The sequence below is a fragment of the Photinus pyralis genome, unplaced genomic scaffold (assembly GCF_008802855.1).
Source record: "Photinus pyralis isolate 1611_PpyrPB1 unplaced genomic scaffold, Ppyr1.3 Ppyr1.4_LG9, whole genome shotgun sequence".
NCBI lineage: Eukaryota > Metazoa > Arthropoda > Insecta > Coleoptera > Lampyridae > Photinus > Photinus pyralis.
Window position 1 is genome coordinate 5,121,628 of NW_022170878.1, and position 12,929 is coordinate 5,134,556.

A 12,929-nucleotide genomic window follows, 5' to 3' on the forward strand; every position below is an offset into this window, starting at 1 on the left:
GCACACTTCCCAGACCTTCCCCTGGATGCTTAGGATTATTGCAGGGAGTGTAGCAGGAGTGTTACATCCTCCTGGATAGTTTTTTCAAAAACAGCCTTTAAGAGCTTTCACGAAATTTTTAAAGGAATCTTTGGGCTCTAAATCGTAACGTAGTCTTAAAATTAGAACCTCCATGGACCTTCAGAGATTCTTTTAGTGTTCCTATGCACTTTCAAATGGATTCTCCACCCTTCTTCTTCATGTTCTTAAAGTAGCTAAGTCCCAATCCAACAACCTGTCAGCTTATACATTCAGACTAACCACCCTAAACTGGCCCCCTTTCCAAAGATCTGTCCTTAGCCAGCTCACTGTTGATTAGTCGCCTCTTACGACATGCAGTGTCTCTGCAGTAGGGTTATTCTTTGCCGACTCTACACGGGTAGCATGGATGTATATACAGAAAATGGCGCAAGTGACCGACAACTCGTTTGCCTACTAAAAGAAAGCTAGCATTTTGGGAGCAGAACTTGCAGTCGACAGGAGAATTCTGGGAAAGAGAAAATTTGTGTCTAATACACCATGGTTACTGGTTGCGTTTTTGGAGAGGATCTGTGCAGTAAGGCGGAGGTGTATCAGGAGCACAGGAAATTTGCGGTAGGTGTGACAAAGCAATTTGCAATATGCAGTTATCTATTCAACAAATAGTATTAGGAGAGCAGAACGGCCAGAGGTGGGTGAGGGAGAACTCGGGGTGCCTACTGGTGGCTTTAAAATATCCCAAACAACATACTTGCCTACCAAAAACCGTTATTTAAAGGAAAAGAATCGTGAGATGATTCGTGAGTGAGAATCAGGAGCACAAAACAATTTGTTTCTACAACCGCCAACCTTAGATACTTGTATAAATGCTACAAGATAACCGGCAACGTATTTCTCTGTTAAGTAAATGAGATTAGGGGAACAGAATAGCAAGGTCGTGTATAAAGAAGGACACTGAAGTGCTCCATGGCTTACTGATAGCTTTTTGGTAATTTTAAAAGTATCCCAAATAACCCACTAGGCACTAATCGCTACTAAAATATCAGATCAGTGAGTAGGTGCGTGAGAGAAGATCAGGAACTCAGAAAAATTAGCTTGTGCTACTGTAAGACCGTTATTAAAGGAGAAGAATTGTGAGGAGGTACTTGAGACCTCCTCATATAAATAAACTCTTCGTTACACTGGGGGTATTGCATAACCCCCAGACTCCCCTGTGCTACGTGCAATGAAAACTGTAATGAGAATGGTGAGGCAGACGATTTTGGGGAAGAATTTAACATCAGAGGGGGGGGGGCAAGCGTATCTCTAGTAAAGGACCATTGAATTATACCCTCTTCCTACAACCATCACGAGACCATCAGTATACTTAGTATACAATAAACTCTTCGTGACGCTGGAGGGTGGATTCCATAACACCCACCCCCAGGTGCTACGTACGCGCATTGGCGTCTTAACGAAAACTGTAATGAGAGTGGGTGAGGGGCAGGGGGTGTTGGGGGAGAATACTGGAATCTCCAGTAAAGAAAAATTCAAATGACCCTACAATTTCATAAACTATTCCAATGCTGGGGGAGGGGGGATGTTGTGGGTGCTTAACGTCCTGAGATCATTGGTAATATTTAACAATAAGGGCCTATCAAATTCTCCTTTCTTCACGAATATCCAACACCCCACGTGTTTATGCATTTTTAAGTCAAAACAGACCACCGGCGATTGGGGGGGAGGGTCATTTTTTTGAAATCTCGATTAGGAAAACTTTGCTTGGTTCCGAATGAACAAATGCCTTACAGACATTGTAGCCCCGGAACCCTCTTGGATCTCCTTGAATTCACTTGTATTGCCTTCGACTTCCAATAAGGCAAAGTGTTGAAGAATGGGGACTACTCTTTTTTGACCACCATTTCACCAAGCAGACGTACATGGTATATCACTTTTGTTGTCAACGGACAACTGGTTTAGAAAGTCCCCAGCTTCGCCCTAGTACCTACCGGAACGAATCGCGCTACAACAGTTAGCAGGCAACAAGGTCAACCTCAACGTCCTCCAGCTGGTCTACGCACCAACAGCAGACGAAGACGATCAACCGCGCAAGCGCAACAAAAAGAATCGGCCTCCATCAGGCAAGACCTGCGGACCTGAGCAGATTTACGTGGAATTGTTGATGCAACAACAACATCCAGTAACTAACGAAATGGGGGTGGGGGGGAGTCTGGGGGGTATTTAATATTAAGAGTATTTATATGAGTATACAAATGGTCTCATGGTGATAATGATGACTGTGAAAGCGTAATTTCGTTTTCCTTTATTAGGGGTATGGGGGGGGGGGGTATTCCCGGCCGCCAGATCACGCAGTGTTGCATTCTCCCCCAAAAACCGTCTACCCCACCACTCTCATTTCAATCTTCGATAAGACGCCATCGACCGAAATGACGACCGTATGGAAAGCGCCATTGTATTATATTTTCCTTTATTGGGGGTATAGCTGGAGGGGTATTCCAGGCCCCAGTGTTGCATCCACCCTCCTCCCCACACACGAAGAGTTTATTTATGAGAACACAAATGTGGTCTCAGGGTGATAATGATGACTGCGTTATTGAGTTTTTCTTTATCATTAGGAGTATGGCTGGGGGGTTTTCCATACCTCCCAAAGCCCGCGGTGTTGCATTCTCCCTTTAAAACCATCTACCTCCCATCTCTCATTGCAGTTCTCAACAGGACGCCATCGAACGTAGCACAGAGGGGTTTTAAATAAATAAATAAATAAAAACCTATTTTCCTCACACTCATTACAGTTTTCTGTAAGACGCCCTCGAACGTAGGGCGTAGGAGTATGGCTGGGGGGTATTCCAGACCCCCCAGCATACGAAGAGTTTCTTTATGAGTATACAAATAGTCTCATTGAATTTTCCTTTACTGGGGTATGGCTGAGGGGGTATTCCAGACCCCACGGTGTTGCATTCTCACCCAAAACCCGTACCCGTCTACCTCACCACTCATTACAGTTTTCTGTAAGACGCCATCGAAGGTAGCGCCTGGGGTCTGGGGGTATTCCGTACCCCTACCCCCCACCATGCGAAGAGTTTATTTATGAGTATACAAATGGTCTCATGGCGTCATTGAATATTCCTTTATTGGGGGTATGGCTGGAGGGTATTCCAGGCCCCCCAGTGTTGCACCCCCCCCCTCCCCGCACATGAAGAGTTTATTTATGAGTACACAAAAGGCAAAATGAAATAAATAAAATGGTCTCATGATGATAATGATGACTGTAGGGAAAGCGCAATTGAATTTTCCTTTATTAGGAGTATGGCTGGGGGGTATACCAGACCCCCAGCATACGAAGAGTTTCTTTATGAGTATACAAATAGTTTCATTGAATTCTCCTTTATTATAGCTGGGGGGGGGGGGTATTCTAGACCCCCCGGTGTTTCATTATCTCTCAAAAACCGTTTACCTCACCACTTTCATTACAGTTTTCGGTAAGACGCCATCGAACGTATCACCGGGGGGGGGGGTCTGTGAGATATGGAATACCCCCCACTATATAAAGGGTTTATATGAGTCTACAAATGGAGGTACGGCCATACCCTCGGTGTTGCATTCTGCCCCCGAAAACCATCTACGTCATCATCTCTTATTACATTCGAATGGCTGCAATCGATCTTGGTTGCCCTACCAAAAAAGGCTACCAGCGGAAAATGCTTCAGGCTGAACAGCCTATAATGAGCCAGATGTTGAAAGTCTTTCTCAAAGTTCCTCCTATTCCTTTTCGATATTTATTTGGAAACCGAACACTAACCGACAAGGCGGGGACAGGTCCTACAGGACTCAAAACTCTCATCAGCAGGAAATGCAAATACCTGGAGGGCAAGAGCGAAGGCAAGAAACAATCGAAGTCGCAAACGCCATTCAGGATCATTAAAGAAGAAGAAGAAGTTTTGTGATGGAGCAGATCACATCCTGACCCCCATCCATGACTTATACTTAAGACTTTTACAGCTCTCTTGTGGATTAACTGACCTGTTGAGTCTCTCACTTTGGACGATGGAAAGGGTGAAGCTCTAATAGGCGATATGGGGTGTGCATTTCAAAAATATATTTCGCCGAGTGTTGAGGTAGTACTAAAAGTATAGTATCGAAACGGATACATCAATGAATGACCCGTAGGTCGTTGCAACGATTAAATTTACAATCGCTATACGTAATGGTTAAAAAAAAACGTTATTGGGACTTTATCATTTTTATTACAATGAAGCCTTGTGTGTTGCAAATCGACAATCGAATTGCCCAATTGGGTGTTCACCTATTTGTCGTTATGTAAAAGTAAATAAATATTGTTATCGGGCCCCGCCATTGATAATAACAGTGCTATCTAACGTGCCGGTTTCGCTAAAACGAAAAGAAATACTCAAGTAAACGTGTGGGCGCTTTTAATTTAAAAATTCGCAACGGAGCGCGCACGCGTACCGCGCTAGTCAATGCAGCGACTGTTTTCGAATTTGGGAAAACGCCCGTGGGATCGCTACGAGGGCCTCAGGAGCGGGCAATTGCGATTTTCTGTCGTTGTCGGGGCGGCTGCGTGACGGGAAAATTTTCAAAGGGACCGCGAAGACGGTCTCGCCGACCGGGTGAAAGTAAAAGCGCCCAAAAGGGCGTCACGTCGGCGTAATTTCGCCCTTGAAAAAATCGGGGTGTTATTTTGGGGGCGTCGAATCGGCCGTTTGCGCGTCCGACGATAATTAGGTTTTGGGAACTGGTAAAGTCAGTTTATGGAAGCAGTAGCTGAATTGATCGAATGGTCATGTCTGAATGTAAAGTGTAAGCGAAGTGGCCTACAGACCTACATTTATACAACGTTCGATTTTTATTCCGCGTAAAGAAATAGATATTAGTGAAACCTTGGCGCGAATTTGAAGGTCAGAGCTTGTTAAGCTCTGTGTTGTGATTAAATTTAGTTATCATTACCGGGACAGTGTCTAATCAAATAAACAATGCACGAAGAAGCAACGAGTATTAGCGTTCCTAGCTCTGTTGCCGCTTCTACCACACAGAGTAATCAAAACGGCACAACTGCAGCAGCTACAGTTTCAATTGTAACAACAGCCGATGTTGATTTAGACATAACCCCAGAAAATGAGAATAACGTCGAATTGGAAGTGCCTTTTTCGTCGAGTTCCACAGGTAAATTACTTGTAATAGTAGAAAAGGAAAGCGAATACAATCATTTATGCATTTGTGTGCTACAAACCTGTTCTGAATGTAAATTACGAATACGAGCAGACTATGTAGGTCTGCTGCGGCGAATTCACTTTTTACTCTTAATAATTATTACTACATAGCGAAAGTGAGTGTGAATTCGCAATATAACGTAAGCGAAAAGCGAAACTGTTTTTGTTGTCTCATCGTGTCTATAACAATTCTTTAAATTGATGTTAGTGGGGCGAGACAATTGACAACCCCGCAACTCCTCGCTGGAGTCGTCGTCGTAGCGCGGCCGACTTGACGTAGGTTACGCCCGTATCGGGAGAGCCCCAACGCAATCCACCTTGAGGTAGAACCCTTCCGAGGGAATTCCCTTCCGATGCACCCTTACCTGCATCGCGGGCGAGTCACCCTTTTTAGTTCCGGTTTCTAGAATACTATCTAGGCCAATCCTAGACATTTGTCTTTCTATTATAGGTCAGGTTCAAGTGCAGGTGCAAGTAGTATCGAATTGAGAATAGGGTGCGCTTGCGCCGTTGAGATTCCGTGACCTGGACAGTAGACACAGTTTCCTATTAATACATATTTAATTATCGTTTATATTTTATCAAATAAAATATGAGCTTATTAATACGACGATAACGTGCGTCCCCATTCTGACTGAGGAATTGATTTTGTGCATTTTGTGAATAAATCCATATAGTAGGCTGGATCCATTTAATCGTGGACATTTTACGTAAAATTGGTACGATCGCAGCCGCCTTGGAAAAATGTAAGTCAATGTCATTAGGTAACCTAAAGAATTAAGCAAATCGCAATATCTTTGCAATCCGCCAAGGGGTTAATGTAAGTCTGACACCCCAACCAAGCCAAAATCTAAAAATTTTCATTTTGGGTAGATGAATTTTGGAACGTAAACGAAATTTTTCAGTCGGGGTGCTAGCTTTTGGCTCAAAAGTACCTATATTTATTTTGACCATAAAGGCCATGCAAACGAATTTTTGGTGTGGGTGTCCAAAATGTACATATCCTTCTTAGTGAGTCCAAGTGGTTGGACACTATTATCAAATATTGCCACCACTTGACAATTTTCTGTCTTTGTGCCGTTTCAATATAGTTGCGCTGTTGCCAAGCTTTACAGAGCGTTGGTCAAAATGTAACTAGATTCTCGCTGAAACACTGGTCTATAAATAAATAATAAATTTCGCTCTGCGCATTTGCGCACTCGACTTGTATTTATTATACATAAGGCCTCAGTGGCAATATTTCCACCAGGTTGTAGGGTTGTTCGAAGGCCCTACCATGAACTACGAAAATTTTCACATAAGGAAGTTTGTTCTGCTCTTGTGCGGATTCGGCTTTTAGTCATATTTGTTTATTTGATCTGAATAATAACATAATGTTGCTTTGGGGGAAGAGGCTAGCTATCTCCTTCCCCTTTACCCGCCATATGCTGTTGCGCAAGCGCATAAATGTATGTCAAAATGTCAACAAAATGATAACACAGATGAAACAATTTGCTTGCTTGCTGTGTTTTCTTTTTTTTTAGTGGAGCCTGGTTTCAAAATGTCAGTAAAGTGGCAGCACAGTGTTCTACGCACTCGCGCACTCGAATCTTTGACGTGCTCATTTTCTTTTTTAGTGGAACTGTGTCAAAATGTCAGTAAAATGACAAGTCAAATAAAGCACTGTTTTATACGTAGGTACTTTAGATTTTTTTAGCAGGGTCTGATGTCAAAAAGTCAGCGAAATGTAATGAATTACGCATGCGCGTGTGCGTTTTGTTTTTTGAGTGGAACTTGATGTCAAAATGTCAGTAAAATCAAAACTCAAATAAAGCACTTTGTACCTACACAGTTTTATTTGTTTAGTGGAAGTTGATGTCAAAATATCAGTAAAATGACAACTCAAATGAAACAGTTTGTTCTACGCATGCGCGCAGCCGAATTTTGGGTTACGCGTTTTCTTTTTTTTTTTGTGAAACTTGATGTCAAAATGTCAGTAAAATGACACGTCAAATAAAGCTGATTAATTTTTCTCATGCGGGCCGCCGAATCTTAGTGTGCGCGTTTTCTTTTTTTATTGGGGCATGATGTCAAAATGTCAGTCAAATGACTACTGAGATAAAGCACTTTGAATCCTGATGTCAAAATGTCAGTAAAATGACAACTCAAATAAAGCACTTTGTTGGGCACAGTTTTCTTTGTTTTGGTGGAGCCTAACGTCAAAATGTCAGTAAAATGACACCTCAAATAAAGCACTTTGTTCAGCACAGTTTTCTTTTTTTTGGTGAAGCCTGATGTCAAAATGTCAGTAAAATGACACGTCAAATAAAACTGATTAATTTTCTCGAATTTTTCTAATGCGGGCCGCCGAATCTTTGTGTGCGCGATTTCTTTTTTTTATTGGGGCGTGATGTCAAAATGTCAGTAAATTGACTACTGAAATAAAGCACTTTGAATCCTGATGTCAAAATGTCAGTAAAATGACAACTCAAATCAAGCACTTTGTTGAGCACAGTTTCCTTTGTTTTGGTGAAGCCTGATGTCAAAATATCAGTAAAATGACACCTCAAATAAAGCACTTTGTTCAGCACAGTTTTCTTTTTTTTTGTGAAGCCTGATGTCAAAATGTCAGTAAAATGACACGTCAAATAAAGCTGATTAATTTTCTCGAATTTTTCTAATGCGGGCCGCCGAATCTTTGTGTGCGCGATTTCTTTTTTTTATTGGGGCGTGATGTCAAAATGTCAGTAAAATGACTACTGAAATAAATCACTTTGAATCCTGATGTCAAAATGTCAGTAAAATGACAACTCAAATAAAGCACTTTGTTGGGCACAGTTTTCTTTGTTTTGGTGGAGCCTAACGTCAAAATGTCAGTAAAATGACACCTCAAATAAAGCACTTTGTTCAGCACAGTTTTCTTTTTTTTTGGTGAAGCCTGATGTCAAAATGTCAGTAAAATGACACGTCAAATAAAACTGATTAATTTTCTCGAATTTTTCTAATGCGGGCCGCCGAATCTTTGTGTGCGCGATTTCTTTTTTTTATTGGGGCGTGATGTCAAAATGTCAGTAAATTGACTACTGAAATAAAGCACTTTGAATCCTGATGTCAAAATGTCAGTAAAATGACAACTCAAATCAAGCACTTTGTTGAGCACAGTTTCCTTTGTTTTGGTGAAGCCTGATGTCAAAATATCAGTAAAATGACACCTCAAATAAAGCACTTTGTTCAGCACAGTTTTCTTTTTTTTTTGTGAAGCCTGATGTCAAAATGTCAGTAAAATGACACGTCAAATAAAGCTGATTAATTTTCTCGAATTTTTCTAATGCGGGCCGCCGAATCTTTGTGTGCGCGTTTTCTTTTTTTTATTGGGGCGTGATGTCAAAATGTCAGTAAAATGACTACTGAAATAAAGCACTTTGAATCGTGATGTCAAAATGTCAGTAAAATGACAACTCAAATAAAGCACTTTGTTGGGCACAGTTTTCTTTGTTGTGGTGGAGCCTAACGTCAAAATGTCAATAAAATGACACCTCAAATAAAGTACTTTGTTCAGCACAGTTTTCTTTTTTTTTTTGGTGAAGCCTGATGTCAAAATGTCAGTAAAATGACACGTCAAATAAAGCTGATTAATTTTCTCGAATTTTTCTAATTGCGGGCCGCCGAATCTTAGTGTGCACGTTTTCTTTTTTTATTGGAGCATATGTCAAAATGTCAGTAAAATGACAACTCAAATAAAGCACTTTGTTGGGCACAGTTTTCTTTTTTTTGTGGAGCCTGATGTCAAAATGTTAGTAAAATGACAACTCAAATTTAGCTGATTGTTCTACGCATGCGCGGAGCCGAATTTTGGCTTACGCGTTTTCTTTTTTTTGTGAATCTTGATGTCAAAATGTCAGTAAAATGACACCTCAAATAAAGCTGATTAATTTTCTCGAATTTTTCTAATGCGGGCCGTTAAATCTTAGTGTGCGCGTTTTCTTTTTGTTATTGGGGCGTGATGTCAAAATGTCAGTAAAATGACAACTGAAATAAAGCACTTTGCTCGGCACAGTTTTCTTTTTTTGGTGAAGCCTGATGTCAAAATGTCAGTAAAATGACAACTCAAATAAAACTATTTGTTCTACGCATGCGCGCAGCCGAATTTTGGCTTACGCGTTTTCTTTTTTTTTGTGAAACTTGCTGTCAAAATATCAGTAAAATGACACGTCAAATAAAGCTGATTAATTTTCACGAATTTTTCTAATGCGGGCCGCCGAATCTTAGTGTGCGCGTTTTCTTTTTGTTTATTGGAGCATGATGTCAAAATGTCAGTAAATTGACAACTCAAATGAAGCAGTTTGTTCTACGCATGCGCGCAGCCGAATCTAGGCGTGCGCATTTTTTTGTGAAACTTGATGTCAAAATGTCAGTAAAATGAAAACTCAAATAAAGCACTTTGTTCGGCACAGTTTTCTTTTATTAGTGGGACCTCATGTCAAAATGTCATCGAAATGGGCAACTCAAATAAAGCTGTTTTATTGTGCGCAAGCGCGCAGTTGAATTTTGGCATGTGCGTTTTGTTTTTTGAGTGGAACTTGATGTCAATGACAGTAAAATGACAACTCAACTAAACTTAAGTTCTTAGTGAAGTCTCCATACAACGGGTGTACGAAGTTTGGTTCAATTTGATGCAATAGTTTAGCCAGAATATGGAAAAACGTCAAAAATTGACAGTTTTTTGTTAGTTTGACACATTTGCGCATGCGCAATTCTGCCCAAAAGCTAAAAATAAGTACAACTGACTTATGTTCCTAATATTTTTATTTGTATTTACATCGAGTAGATTTTGTTCGAACCGAAGTTTCGTTGCTGAACAACCATTCGAGGGATACCTCGTACTGACGGGCTAAATCCCTTTACAGACCTGGATACTTTATCTGCCGACTGTGTCTCATGAGTCGGCCGATTTTGCAGCGACTCCTCAACAACATCGGGCTAATGGAAAAGTTAGTTTTTTGCGCGAAATGGAAGCGACCGTGGTGCGTTACGCCATCTAACAACAGCAAAGTGCACTTTTCCGGATTTACTTTTCACTGAATGTGTCACACAAATCTTTCTTCGGTAAATTATTGAACCACAAATAAAAAGTGCGCATCAGCAAAACAATAAACAAGGAAGAATGTATTAAACGAAAATAGGAAATGAAATTCGCGCGCCTGGAACGCAAACACATTTTTTTCTTGAAAACGCAACAATTAACGTAGGAAATGCGAGACGCGGCCGACCTTTTTATTTTAGAAGCGTTTTGGGTCAGGTCGGCCGACTACTACGTCACGAATTGCATGGTTGATAAGAGCGATGACATTCTTATCGATCCGCCCGGGTCCTCACTCACCTGATTTGGGTCATGTTCATTCGGGACCTACCCCATTTTCCTTTATTTTGTTCCAGTTTCCGCTTCCGCGCGCGCGTTTGAGGAAATTTCGATCGGGAAGGTCGTTTTTTTCTTCTTCTCGAATTCATTGAAATACGCCTATCGGGAATATGAGATATTTTATACAATTTATCAATCGCTGCGACCGCCAAGGTCTTCATCGCACCACGTGATCCGATCACCCTGGCCCAGTTTCCAGTAAAAATAGTTCTCACTTTACTTATACTGCAACAGGTGCAAAAAAAATCAGTGTTTTAATTGCACGGAATTCTGTTTTATTGCCAATTAAACAAATTGGAACGTGAAAGGAACCGCGTTCGTAGACTATGAATAGGCTGCGTTTACAGAAAACGCCCCAAAACCGATTATGACATTTTAATTACTAATATTCGCAAATACCGAAGCAGAAAAAAACTCCTTTGGCACGCAAATGCCAAATATTCATTTACTCTCTAACAAGTAATTATTAAAAAACATCTCTGAAGATGATGGTCAACTGTCACTTCTTTCTTTTCAGGCGCATAATTTCTGTTAGGCGCCGCATAGTTTGCGCAAAAATTGTCTCTGTTGAAAAATGCAAAATATAATCGTAATCGTAACGGCGCATAACCGTTTTTAAAAAATAAGCGCAAACTTTTATGCTCGGAGCGCATAATCGGCTCATTTCAGTGTTTGAAAGAAGTTCTATATTTCAATGGTTACGGATAGTTGTCCTAACTGTCGTTTTTGTAATCGTCTTTTTCAGGCGCAAAATGTTCATTCGCGCACGAGGCGCAAAATATTTTATTCATAGCGCATAATCGTTTCAGTTATTTTATAAGAAAGGGTCTAAAACTCTTGGTATCTCTTTTCTATGTTTATGTCCCTGTTGCAAACACTTCTATCTTCAATTTCAGGCGCAAAAATTCACTCGTGCACAAGGCGCAAAATGCTGTATTTAGAGCACATAATCGCCAAATCATTTTACGAGAAAAAGTGCGAAAGGTTGGATACTTCTTTGATGTTTATGTCGCTTTTAAAAATATTTATTTCTTCCTTTTCAGGCGCATAATTTTCATCTGTATATAAGGCGCATAATGCCATGTTCAAAACGCATAATTATCTTTCATCAGAAAAATAGTGCGAAAGGTTCGGTATTTTCATTTCAAGTTTATGTTCCTTGCATTTCTGTCCTTTTCAGGCGCATAATTTTCATCTGTGCGCAAGGCGCAAAATGCAATGTTCCAAGCGCATAATCGGCAAATTATTTTACAACAAAAGTGCAAACGCTTCGATATCCTCATTGCATGTGTATGTCGTTTTTACAAATATTTTCTGCCTTATTTTTCAGGCGCATAGTTTTCATTTGTGACTAAAGCACATAATGCTGTCCAAAGCACATAATTTTCGAATTATTTTACAAGAAAAAGTTCGATCTGTTTACGTCATGTTTTTTTCTTTCACAATTATTCTTTTCAGGCGCATAATTTTTATCTGTGCGCAAGGCGCAAAATGCAATGTTCCAAGCGCATAAGCGGCAAATTATTTTACGACAAAAGTGCGAACGGTTCGATATCCTCATTTCATGTGTATGTCGTTTTTACAAATATTTTCGGTCTTACTTTTCAGGCGCATAGTTTTCATTTGGGCCTAAAGCGCAAAATGCTGTCAAAAGCACATAATTGTCAAATTATTTTACAAGAAAAAGTTCGATCTGTTTACGTCATGTTTGTTTCTTTCACAAATATTCTTTTCAGGCGCATAATTTTCATCTGTGCGCAAGGCGCAAGATGCAATGTTCCAAGCGCATAAGCGGCAAATTATTTTACGACAAAAGTGCGAACGGTTCGATATCCTCATTTCATGTGTATGTCGTTTTTACAAATATTTTCTGTCTTACTTTTCAGGCGCATAGTTTTCATTTGTGACTAAAGCGCAAAATGCTGTCAAAAGCACATAATTTTCAAATTATTTTACAAAAAAAAGTTCGATCTGTTTACGTCATGTTTTTTTCTTTCACAATTATTCTTTTCAGGCGCATAATTTTCACATGTGCGTAAGGCGCAAAATCCTGTGTTCAAAGCGCATAGTCGTGAAATTATTTTACGAGAAAAAGTGCGAAAGTTTCCATATCTCGATTTCATGTTTATGTTCTTTTTACTATCCATTGTCCTATTTTTCAGGCGCATAATTTTCATCTGAGCGTAAAGCGCAAAACCCTGTTTTGAAAGCGCATAATTATCTTTTCCAGAAAAAAAAACACGAGACTTTCGGTATTGTCATTTCGTGTTTTATCTCTTACAAAT